The 12,276-nt window shown below is 37.1% G+C and overlaps 1 protein-coding gene across 1 annotated transcript in view; it reads right to left on the bottom strand.

Moving 5' to 3' along the window:
- TRAF3IP2 (TRAF3 interacting protein 2) overlaps positions 1–11,714 on the bottom strand; it is a 64,122-nt gene extending 52,408 nt beyond the window's left edge. The window contains exon 1 of the mRNA XM_012549284.3: positions 11,179–11,714. The gene's annotated coding sequence lies outside the window, so the exon portion shown is untranslated. The remainder of the gene's footprint in view (positions 1–11,178) is intronic.
- Between the last annotated feature and the right edge of the window lie 562 nt (positions 11,715–12,276).

The raw sequence follows: 12,276 nt of genomic DNA, 5'->3' as shown, positions 1-12,276 counted from the left end.
AGAAGGAAATGTCATACCACTCCAATATCTTTGCCAAGAAAACCCCAAATGGGATCACAAAAAGTCAGATATGAATGAGATGATTGAACAACACCAGTGAGTTATCCAGCTTTACTGACTCAGAGGGTGTGTCACAGGGATAGTGGGAAATAAAGTTCAGAGAGTCACAGATTTAGAGAGAAAAGAGGCCTTGGAGACCATCAAATCCAACCCCTCCTAGTACAAATGCGGAACATAAAGCACAGAGAGTTTTTCTTTCCCAGGATGACATACCTAATAAGAAACTGGGATTAGATCTGAACCTCTGTCTTCTTGAGCGTACAATCCCAGTGTTCCTCACCAGGCTGAATATGTAGGGTGGGACCTGATTACAGAGTGTCTGAAAAGCCAGGTAGAGGATTTGGGTTGTAGCAAGCAAGACAAATGCATTGTAGATTTTTGAGCAGAGGTAGTAACACAAAGAAAGCATTATTTTAGGAAAATTATTCTATTAATAATTTACAGGAGAAATGATGGGTTTGAGGTAGAAAAGAATAGAAGGGAACCAGTTATTGATAGGACTGCTGCAAAAATCTGGGAACAAGGTGATGAGAGCAGGGAGTGGGATGGGGGTGGAGAGAACTAGAGAGGAAAGGGCAGAACCATATACAGGAATGTGAATTACTGGACACACAGACATTATTTGGGGACAGATAAAAATGTAAGTTATTGTGTGAGAAACTGTTTATTCCCAAATGAGCAATTCACCCAAATGCCTCACTGAAGTTAAAGATGCTACAAATAGGCAAGCTCAAGTTTACATCCTCTTTCACAGGATAGCCCTTCAAAATTTTTGTAGACAACTGTTATGTCTCCCTTCCCATGTGTACATATTCCTTGAGACAACTCATTTATTATATGATCTCCAAGATTTTATCTTCCCCAATTGCCTTTCTTTAGAAAACTTCTAATTTATCATTGTTCATCCAAATTTGTAGCACACAAAATTTACTATATTACTGTAGAGACGGTCCAACCTGGATAGAGTATCATGGACTATAACTTCTTCCTTAAAATAGCTGTTTCTCTTAATGACCCTAAGATTGCATTAACTTTCTCGGACGCCACATCACCAAGCTGACTCACACTGAGCTAGCAGTCCACTAAACCTTCTTGATTTTTTAAAATGCTGTCTAGCCATGATTCCCCAATCGCAAACTTGTTATTTTTCCTCCCCAAGTATAAGATCATATTTATCCCTGTTAAATGTTATTATATTAAATTTCTAGCCTGTTGAGATCTTTTGAAATCTTGTTTCTGCTGCCCACTGTTTTAGCCATCCTCTCCAGACTTGTATTAGTAGAATCTGAATATAAGCTTCTTGAAGGTAGGGATGGATTTATTTGTTGTGTCTCTAATGCTCAGCGCAGTTCTTGGACCATAGTTCAGTTCAGTTCAATCATTTTCAGTTGTGTAAAACTCGTTGTGAATCTATTTGGGGATTTCTTGGCAAAGATACTGGAATGGTTTGCCATTTCCTTTTCTAGTTCATTTTATAGATGAGGAAACTGAGGCAAATAGTGCCTCAGGGTCAACAGCTAGTAAGTATCTGAGGCCGGATTTGAACTCAGAAAAATATGTATTCCTAACTCCAGGTCTAGCACATGATACTCTGGGCTATCTAGCTGCTCATAGTAGGTTCTCAATAAATTCTTGTTGATTGATTGATCTTTTGCTAATTTGATAAGCACTGATTCTAGGCTTTTTTATGGGTAAGTGATTTTAAAAAAAAGACTCAGGGAGATCAAACAAAAGACTACTGCAATAGTGCAGGAGTAAAGTGATTAAGGGTATGATCTATGGTATTGGCTATGTGGATGGAGAGAAGGGGATGTATTAGGTGCATACTTTAGAAAATAGAAATAACAAAATTTGGCAACATATTAAATAGGTGGGTTGAGCATGAGTAAGAAGTTGAAGATGAATTACAGATAAGCTTGAATGAATGAGAGGATTTTGGTGTTCTTGATGGTAATAGGAAAGTTGAGAATTAGAAAAAGATTTTTTTTGGGAAAATAATGAGATAAGTTTTGAACCTGTTGAATTTGAGATACCCATAGAGCATCCAATTTGAGTTATCCAAGAGGCACTTGGGGAATTGGAGACCAGAGCTCAGAAGAGAGGTTAGGGCGAAACAAATGGGTGTGAGAACCATCTCCAGTCTGGGGAATTAATGAGATTATCAAGAAAGTTAGCTTATTAAAAAAAAAAAAAAAGGGCCCATCATGAGCCTTGGGGGATAACTGTGGTAATGGACATAACCTAGAGGGAAAAGATTGAGAAACAGCAGCTAAACAGATAAGAGAACAACCAGGAGAGACAAGTGTCACAAAAACCTAGAAAGAAGTGAGTATACAGAAGAAGAGGGTGAACAATACTGTCAGAGAAGTTAAGAAGGAAGAGTTGAGAAAAAAACCCATTAAATTTGGCAATTAAGAAATCACTGGTAAAATAGAGAATTTAGATAAGCTGAAAAATCCATGACATGCATAAGAACCTACTTACTTTTTAAAATTATCAAATCTTCAACAATATTGAAATCCTATGCTAATTGTTTTTTATTAGGGGTGGGATAGGCTAGCCATGTAGTGAAAGAGTGAGAGGCAATGACTGGATAGTTCCTATTCTTCACAGGTATTTATGTAATGTCACAATAAAATAGCATTTATAAAGCGCTTTAAGGTAAGAGGAATAATTATTAATAACCAATGTTTTTGAGAAGACCCAGTTTCCTTCTTTCCTGATTTCAAAATTTCAATGGCTTGAAGGACAGTAATCAAAATGAGATTGGACTAACTTTCTTAACAGTCTTGTTCAGATCCCGCCCATGTAGGGATGCCATTGTGCTCTACTCATAAATTCTTTGACTAGATTGCCCAAAGCTGGGGATGGTCTGGATATAGGAATAGTTTTTCTTTGACATGATGCTACTCTCAGCCCTTTCCTTGAAATATTTATTCTCTCTTTAATTGTTAACCAATCAGAGTTGATTGCCAAGGGGAACATCCTTCTTTAGGACACACAAGCCACTAGCCCACCATGATTGTCTCTGGTCTAAAAAAATGGGTCAAATTAGAATCCTTTCATTAATAAATTATTAATTACTTTATTTATTATTATATTATATAATTACATATATTTCAATGTTATGTGCTTATATAATTATATATATAATATTAATAAATTATTAATAAAATGACTGTTAACCCAAAAATTATGTCTCTCTAATTTTTAAACACCACAAAGTTTTGCAAAGTGCATTACCTAAATTATATTTGAATCTCACAATTACCTTAATTTTACAATTAAGAAACTGAAGCAGAAAGAGATTAAGTAGGAAAGAGAGCAAATATTATTTATATAGCACCTGATATGTGCCCAACACTATGCTAAGTACTTAAAAAAACAAAACAAAACAAATATTCCATTTGATTCTCACAAAAGTCCTTCAGGATAAGTACTATTATTGTCCTGATTTTATATTTAAAGAAACTGAACCAAACAGGGGAAGTGACTTGCCCAGAGTTACATGGCTAATAAGTATTTGAGACTGGAATTGAACTCAAGTTTTCCTCGAATCCAGATCCAGTCCACTGACCACTGAAATACCTAATTGTATCTAGAGATCTAGAGGACCCATCACACTGGGGTAGACCCCAAAGGGTTTATATGAGAGTATGGACAAAATTTGCCCAAATCCAGCCTTAAATATTTACTAGCTGTGTGACATTGGACAAGTTATTTAATCTCTCTTTACCTTAGTTTCCTCAACTGTAAAATAAGAATAATAGTAGCACCTATCTTGCAAGATTGTTTTAAGGATCAAATGAGACAATTTTTGTAACAGTGTGTTATATAGTGTGTGTAGTAAGTGCTCTGTAAATGATTAATCCATTCTCTCCCTTAGATGGTTTCCTGGAACACTATAAGATTAAATGACTTGCTTATAAACTAGCATTAGTCTATAGCCTATAGACTGGCTTATTTAGGGGTAAAATTTGAAAACAGGTCTTCTGGACTTCAAAACTAACCTTCTTTCCACTACAGCATGCTGCCCTTGAGGAGTTATGGGATAAAAAATTGTGGGAATCATTGAACTCGAGGCTTTGGAAGCTATAAAATGCACATGCCCCATGATCTATAAGAAACTGATTACACCATTCTTGTGTTCTTTGGTAGTGTTATAGTCAAGGTAGAGGATGAGACTGCAGAATCTTGATTTGAAAAAAAGGGATTTGATTAGGGCTCATTAAATTTTAATCATAAACTGAATTCAAAATAAATTGAAAACTGGTTGACAGAATACAAACAAAGGGTGCTGATAAATGGTTTGGGGGCTTAGTTAGACGAAGGTTTCCAAGGGTTTGTGAAGCAAAAATGGGCTGAATTTAATGAAAGTGTGAAGTATCTGGAAGAAGATAAATAGTAGAGTAATTAAATGGAGTAAGAGCAGGAGTGAGACTCCTAGATAATTAATAAGCTGGATAACTGATTCCTAAGCAATCAAAAGGGGGAAAAAAAGCTAGATTTCAACAGCTCCTTGAGGTATCTGATTTTTCTTTTCTTTTCTTCTTCTTATTTTTTTTTGGTAAGCAATAGAAATGTAAGAGTCCTTTAGAATCTATATAGCTTCTGTATGGATAAGTGGTTATGTTAGCATAAGCAACATATCTAACTCAATTTTATGTAGATTTACATATGTTTCAAGACTGCTATTAGGAAGACCTAAAAATCCATCTGACTTTTGTCAAAATTTCATCCATGGTTTCTTAATGTTTCATTTGTCTACTAATGAGAGATATTTTATAAGAAGATTTCTAAGAAAAAGGGATTTTTAAAAAAAATCATTTAAAATTCTGCTAATAAAAAATAAAATTGCTAATACTCAGTGTCTTTCATTCCCTCTTCAAAATGTATGCAAACTTCATAGCAATGGTTTTCTTGGTAAATAATTGTAGAGGCCTGGTTTTGAGTGAACTGCTTGGCCAAGAGTCAAAGTCTAGTGAACAAATACTTCCAACCTTAACTTGCAAAATTTCCCAGACATAGAAGTTCTTCCGTTTCATTTGCCAGAAGATTTGAAATAGTGGCAAGTGTTGGAGCCAAGGGAACCCTAACTGCCCTTTTGAAAAAAAAATCATGCTCAGTAATTTTCCCAATGTGACGATTTGCTCTAAATTCAGTTGTCTTTGAGAATCTTTTTGAAACTTAGTGTGGGAGCTACAGATTACAGGGAATGATGTGACTTTTTTTTTTTTTTTTTGCTAATTGACTATAAACTTTTAGAAAAATAGCTGAAACCATTATATATGTTCAGTTCAATGCAACGGAGCATTGATTAAGCCCTGACTGTATACAAAGCACAATATTAGGTATTAGAAAAAGCATGTTAAAACATTATAGCTGAAAATCCCTGAGGGGATCTGGGAAGGCAGCACGTGAGCCTTCAAGGAAGCTAAGGACTATAAGAGACCAAGACAGGCAGGAATTATCCTTCTGGCATGTAAAAAGAAAAAGTATAAATGAAGGAAGGAGATGGAAAAATAAGTTCTGGAAACAGCAAATATTCCAGATAAAGAAACACAAGGTGAGTGGGGGAGGATGAAGGAGAGAGAGAAGAAGAGTAAATCTCAGAGCTGGAGAGGGCCATTTAGCTTAAAATTGAAATCAAGAGGACAGAGGAAGGGAATACTGGAAACTCCTGGAGTTAGGAAATAATTTGGCAGAATACAGCCAAACCTCCTAGGACAAATAACTTCCATGGCTGAATCCAAATGTGCACCCACATGCACATGTATGTACACGCACAAGTACCTGCCAATCGCCAAACATACAGTTGTTGGGAAAGGGAGGGAGCACAGTGGAGCTTTTGATGGAGAAGGCAAAGATTGAGGCATTAGTCCAGTGATTCTCAAACTTTTGTTTTCAGTATCTTTATCCTATTAAAAATCACTGAGGATCTCTCCAAAGTGTTTTTTGTTTATCTGGATTATATTTATAGACATTTACCATATTGGAAATAAAAACTATTTTTGATTTTGTAGACCCTCTAAAAGGATTTCAGAGATCCCCAGGATTCTCTAGACCATACTTTGAGAACCACTGCAATTAGTCCATCGCCTCAGCCCGTCTCAGCATCAGTTTTCCACTCAGAAAATGAAGCCTCAAGGACACAGCTGCAGGACCCTAGCCATAGACTGGGAGGAAGACAATGAAAGCTCCCACTCTCTAGTCACCTTTCAATTTCCCTCTCTCCAAGGCTCCTGTGCTCATATACCTTAGCATGTATGCAGACACAAATACACAAGCAATACTTGAATAAAATAGAGAAAGAGAAGGTGGGGCTTGCAACTTAAAAAGCTAGAAAAAGACCAAATTAAAAACCCCCAATCAATTACTAAACTTGAAATTCTAAAATTAAAAGGAGAAATTAATAATATTGAAAGTAAAAAAACTATTGAACTAATAAATAAAACTAAGAGTTGGTTTTATGAAAAAACCAATAAAATTGATAAACCTTTGGTAAATCTGATTAGAAAAAGGAGAGAGGAAAATCAAATTAGTAGTCTTAAAAATGAAAAGGGAGAACTTTCCACCAATGAAGAGGAAATTAAAGAAATAATAAGGGGTTACTTTGCCCAAGTTTATGCCAATAAATTTGATAACCTAAGCGAAATGGATGACTACCTCCAAAAATATAGGCTTCCCAGATTATCAGAGGAGGAAGTATATTGCTTAAATAGTCCCATTTCAGAAAAAGAAATAGAACAAGCTATTAATCAACTCCCTAAAAAAAAATCCCCAGGACCAGATGGATTTACATGTGAATTCTACCAAACATTCAAAGAACAATTAGTCCCAATGCTTTATAAACTATTTGAAAAAATAGGGAATGAAAGAGTCCTACCAAATTCCTTTTATGACACAGACATGGTACTGATACCTAAACCAGGTAGGTTGAAAATAGAGAAAGAAAATTATAGATCAATCTCCCTAATGAATATTGGTGCTAAAATCTTAAAATATTAGCAAAAAGACTACAGAAAATCATCCCCAGGATAATACACCATGATCAAGTAGGATTTATACCAGGAATGCAGGGCTGGTTCAATATTAGGAAAACTATCAGGTATAATTGGCCATATTAACAACCAAAATAACAAAAACCATATGATCATGTCAATAGATGCAGAAAAAGCATTTGATTAAAAAAACAAATACACAAGCAACTGAAGAAAAGAGAATTTAGGCAATTATGGAAGAAATTGTGACCTTGAGATGCATCAGAAGTTAGAGGAACAGCTGGGAAACTGAAACTATCTTAGGGCCAATGAGTATGGAGTTCATGAGACAGATCCTAAAGAAAAAGTTTCCTAATACAAATATGATACATCACAGAGAGGCAGTGAGGTTGTGTAGATTTTTTTTAAAATAGCCAGATATTTGACTTGGAGTTGTCTCTGTTAGAATGTAAGCTCCTTGAGGACAGAAATTGTTCCACTTTTGTCTTTGCATTCCCAGAGCCTTTTAAGCACACATTTGGATCAGATAAATAATAAGAATCCTGAATTCAAATGCTATTTTGGGTCCTAGGCAAGTCTCCTTACCTCTGTTTACCTAAATCAACTGGAGAAGGAAATAGCAAACCACTCCACTATTTCTGCCAAGAGAACCCCATGGTTACTATAAACCATAGTGTCTTGAAAAGTTGGACATGACTGAAATACTAAACAACAAGGAGCTCAATCAATGCTTGATGGATCCATTAATAATAATAATAGCAAACATGTATAAGGTATTTACTATTTGCCAGGCACTTCCATTAGGAAGGAACACATCATTTAATATGTTTTGTTTTTGCTCACATTATTTTGTTGTTGATGCTTGCAGTTTATATATGCTTTAAAATGGGAATGCAAGATTTCCTATAGCAGAAAACTGATGCAAATTCAAAAAATTCTTCTGTATCACATTCAACAATATGTAAAAATAAAATGCCGTATCTCTCCCTTCTATTTCTCTCTCTCTCTGTTCTTTTCTCTTCTATTAAAAGAGAATCCTCCAAATAGTGTGAATTCTCTTCTCTTTCTTTTTATTTTTAAAGATCTTGACAAACACTTTCTCTGTCCCTTCCAACTATCCCTCCATTATCTTCCTACATTGGCTTTTCTTCCTGGTAGCCAATTGTATAAATATGCCTGTGTTACTAGTAATAAGCCCAGAGTTTGAAGGAGAACAGTAGAAAGAGGAAATTATAAGCTATGTGACCCTGGGAAAGCCATCTTACTTTTCTGAAGTATCTGCCTATCTGACAGGGTTGTTCTGAAGAAAGATGTTTTTTTTTTAATGTTAAATGCTAAAGTTATTATTATTGTTATTACTGATTGGGGGAAAGAGGTCAGAACTTTTGATTTTATCTATATAGTGTATTCTCAGTTAAGGAAAACTTTTACCACTGAAGATCCATATGGAGTCTTATTTGCCTGGGACAATGAGAGATTATGTGACTTTACCATGATCATAAAGTCAGAGTGTGTTATAGGAGGACTTGAATACGATTATTATTATTTTCAATAGTAGGAGTGGTAACAATAAGTAGTAGTAGTAGTAGTAGAAGTAATTGGAGAAAAGGAAGAAGGAGAAGAAATAGTAACTCATGTATCCTAATAGAACTGCTAGTTAAATAAACCCCTAGAAGTGAGTATCTAGCCCTAAGAACATTTCCCTTCCCAAATTTTCTTAAAATTTCTGAGGTTATCATCCTTGTTAGCTGAACTGGTGGCCCCCAAAGAGGGACAGTAAAAGGTAATATTATACTTATTATTAAGATAAGTAATATCTTAGCCATATTACTAAGAACCCAACAATGCTTTCTCGGCTGACTGATTTGGAACTGTAGGACCATAAAATAGGATTGTGACATGACATTTGGGAATCAAACCTATTTTAGCAGCTGAGCACTATTTAATCCAATGTTTAATAAAGATGCCATAGTATTTGCTTTTAACTCACCTAAAGTGATGCATCCTTGAAAACTCAAGAATCCTGACAACATATCTCCCCAAAAGAAACCCGTACCCTTCAGAGCCACAAATATGGCATGGATTAGAAAGGGAACTGATGTCAGCCTCCCTCAGTTTACTAATTTTAATCAATCATTCAAGCAATATGCCATTTTTTATTAAGCTATGTGCTGGGTACTGGGTTTGGCTTTGAAGATTCAGACAGAAGGATTTGAGAGTACTAAGAAGGTCCTGATACAGTCCCTTATCTCAAAGAGCTTACATTTTAATGGGAAAATAGACTATAAGAATAGATAAATAAATATAGGCTATTTTAATAAATATAAGCTAAATAACTACACAGTGGTTGGGAGAGGAGGGCTCTAGGAACTGGAAAAATCATAAAAGGCCTCATGAAGGGCTGGCATATCTCATTCAGCATAAGCGTATTCTGAATTTCATTTATGATGCCTGCTGGCAGTTGCAAGAAACACAAGAGAATTGGGGGAGGGGAAAAAAGGAAAAGAAGGAAATTGTTGCCTGGATAACATTAAGTATTCTTTATGTCATCAAACAGGGTTTCTAATCATATTTTGTCAACCTAGAGAGTGTACAGGATGTGTTTTGTAGTTTCCTTTCTGAGGATATTAAAGGTGTCACAAACATTTATTACCCCTAGAAAAGAGTAATTTCAGCTGCTCTGTAATTCTGCACTTCTCAGTTGCTAGGTTTGCCATGAGTCCTCTGGACAGCACTTGCCTCTCTTTAGACAGTGGGGAGCTATAGAATGATTTTTTTCCTAAACCTTTTTGGGTTCACCAAGTCCTTTCTCTTTTCTATTCTAGGCCGTATCCCACAAGTCATGCTTGAACCACAAGCAGTCTTCCAGGGAACACAGCTGAGCTCTCTGTCTTGATGCCCTCAACCCCTGTTACAAAAGCTTTTGGTAAAAGTGGGGAAATTGATGGTGAAGCAGCAGAGAGAAACCTTGGTGGAGGAGGAAAGAGAAAAAAAATAATGATGAGTGTTTTTCCCTTCCCATCTAAGCCCCCATTCCTTATGGCTACTCTTCTCCCTCCAATATTCATCCCTCCTATTTGTCTCCAAGTCCCATTTGTGAAGTACTCTCTAATTCAACAAGCATTTATTTAGTGCTTACTATGTGCAAGTCACTGTGCTAGGTGCTGCAAATATAACATAAATAAAGAAAAACAGTCCCTGCTCTCAAGGAAGTTGGAACTTATTCGATGTAACACAGTAAGAGGATCCCTTTATTCTGTGTAATGCTCGTGGTACCAGACACTGTGGGGCTTTACGAAAATAATGGGACTGGAGTAGCTTACAGGGAGACATCATTAAAAGACACATTAAATAAGCCACTGCTAAGGCCATCCATCATAGCTATCCCTGATCTAATACAACTTAATTTCTTTTTGGAGGTTGTGTGCTTCTTGGGGTGGGGGTGGTCCTTCCTATGCCAGTCCTAGAGACCTCCCACAAAGTACAGAACACTCAAGCATATTAGTCTGGGTTTAGCTTCTCAGATCCAGGATAGTACTTCAGAACTAGTTTTCCCTAAGGTTCCTTTTTAGAGCCAGGAAATGAATGGCTTATTGAGGGAAAACACACCAGCCCACAACTAATTGAAAATTGGGAGAAACTGCCTGGCCTAAGCAAGTGTTGACTTTTTCTCAGCTTTGAAACAGGGATGCAAGAAAACTTGGGAACTGCCATCGACACGTCGCATGGCCCAGGGCCAATGACTTAACTTGCCAGTTTTAGCTCTCTTCTCAGGACAAATGGGGATCTGTCATCTTATTGTGGGAACACCAGGTTCCCTAACAAATGTTTTCCCAGGCAAGACCTGAAATTTGAGAACAGAGTCCTGTTTCCCCCAAAGAGTTAATTTTTGCCTTGTTGATTGAAATTCTAAACCACGAAGTAACACTCAAGCAGGAGAGGGAAAGATTTCACTGTGCTCGTCCAAAGCCGGAGAATAAAGGGTGGAGAGAGAAAGGGGATGGGCAAAGGCGACAGGCCATTGCAAGAGATGAGGAAGAAAAACACAATTTTTAAAAATGGGTCAGTGATTGGAAACAAGATCAGGCAGGGCAGTAGTAATCGTGAAACAACTCACCTCATGATCAGAATGGAAGAAGCCTGACAGCCCGGGGGATGGAAAGAGGCAAAGAAAGCAGGGTCCCTCTCTCTCCCTCCTCTCTCTTGTCACTCGTTAAAGCGTCCTCGGGATTTGGGTTGCTCTGGATGTCTCTCTTTCTCTCTCTTTCTCTCCCTGTCCTGTCTAGTCTCAGGTAAGTTGCAGAACAGGCTTTGGATCAGGAAGTGGAAGTTGTATGCAAATCACAACTGAGAACTAGAAAGCTCTGTCTCAATATTTTCCTGTGGGGGAGTGAACCTACAGCTAAGTCACTTTATTTCTTAAAACCGAAACCTCCTTCATGGACTAGAAAAGTCCAGTGACCAATTAGGTTTCCTCTTCCTCTAGGCGTCCAGGACTAAAGAAACTGAGTGGAGGAATGTCAGTGGGACTTCAGCGGCCATGGCAACTCCCTCTGGATCACAGCTCCCAGGAGAAAGCCCTACTGGTTAATCGTTGTTCTGGTCGGTTAATTATTGTTATCGATGAGTTCAGGGCTCCCAATGAGAAGAGGAAGGGTGTTTTACTGGGAGAGGGTAGGAAGCTGGGCATCATGGGGAAAAGGAACGGCAGAATAAGAGGAGAGGACCTGGGTTTGGAGCCCTGGAAGAGCCTTTCTAGCTGTGTGACTTTGGGCAAATATCCTTAGCTCTCTGAGCCTCAGTGTTATAAAATAAAGGTAATTGGGCCAGAGGATCATTAGGGTTCTTTCTAACTTTAAATATGGAGTCTAGATTAAATATGAATCCTAGGTTCATATTGTAGAAGCTAATTTTAGTCAAAACAAAACAAAACATCTTTACTCCTGGAGTTCCAGAAGAAGGATTCATTATGAAGTGTTTCTTATTTGAAGCATGGAAAAAGTCAATGGATTTGTAGCTACTTTTCAGGCTATGCTGCTCAGCTGGGGTCTCATCCTAGTTCGATTTTATAAAACCCAGTTAATTTCCCTTCTTTTAGTCAGTCAATAACTTGGTGTAGTGGAAAGCTCATCTGGATTTAGGGTGAAGAGGCATTGGTCCAAACGAGGGCTCTGCTGCTTCTTACTTGTGTGTGACCTTTGATAAGTTTGTTACC

This window comes from Sarcophilus harrisii, chromosome 4 (assembly GCF_902635505.1).
Source record: "Sarcophilus harrisii chromosome 4, mSarHar1.11, whole genome shotgun sequence".
NCBI classification, from domain to species: domain Eukaryota; kingdom Metazoa; phylum Chordata; class Mammalia; order Dasyuromorphia; family Dasyuridae; genus Sarcophilus; species Sarcophilus harrisii.
The sequence above is the reverse complement of the archived record's forward strand: the minus strand, read 5'-3'. Positions and strand labels throughout refer to the sequence as shown.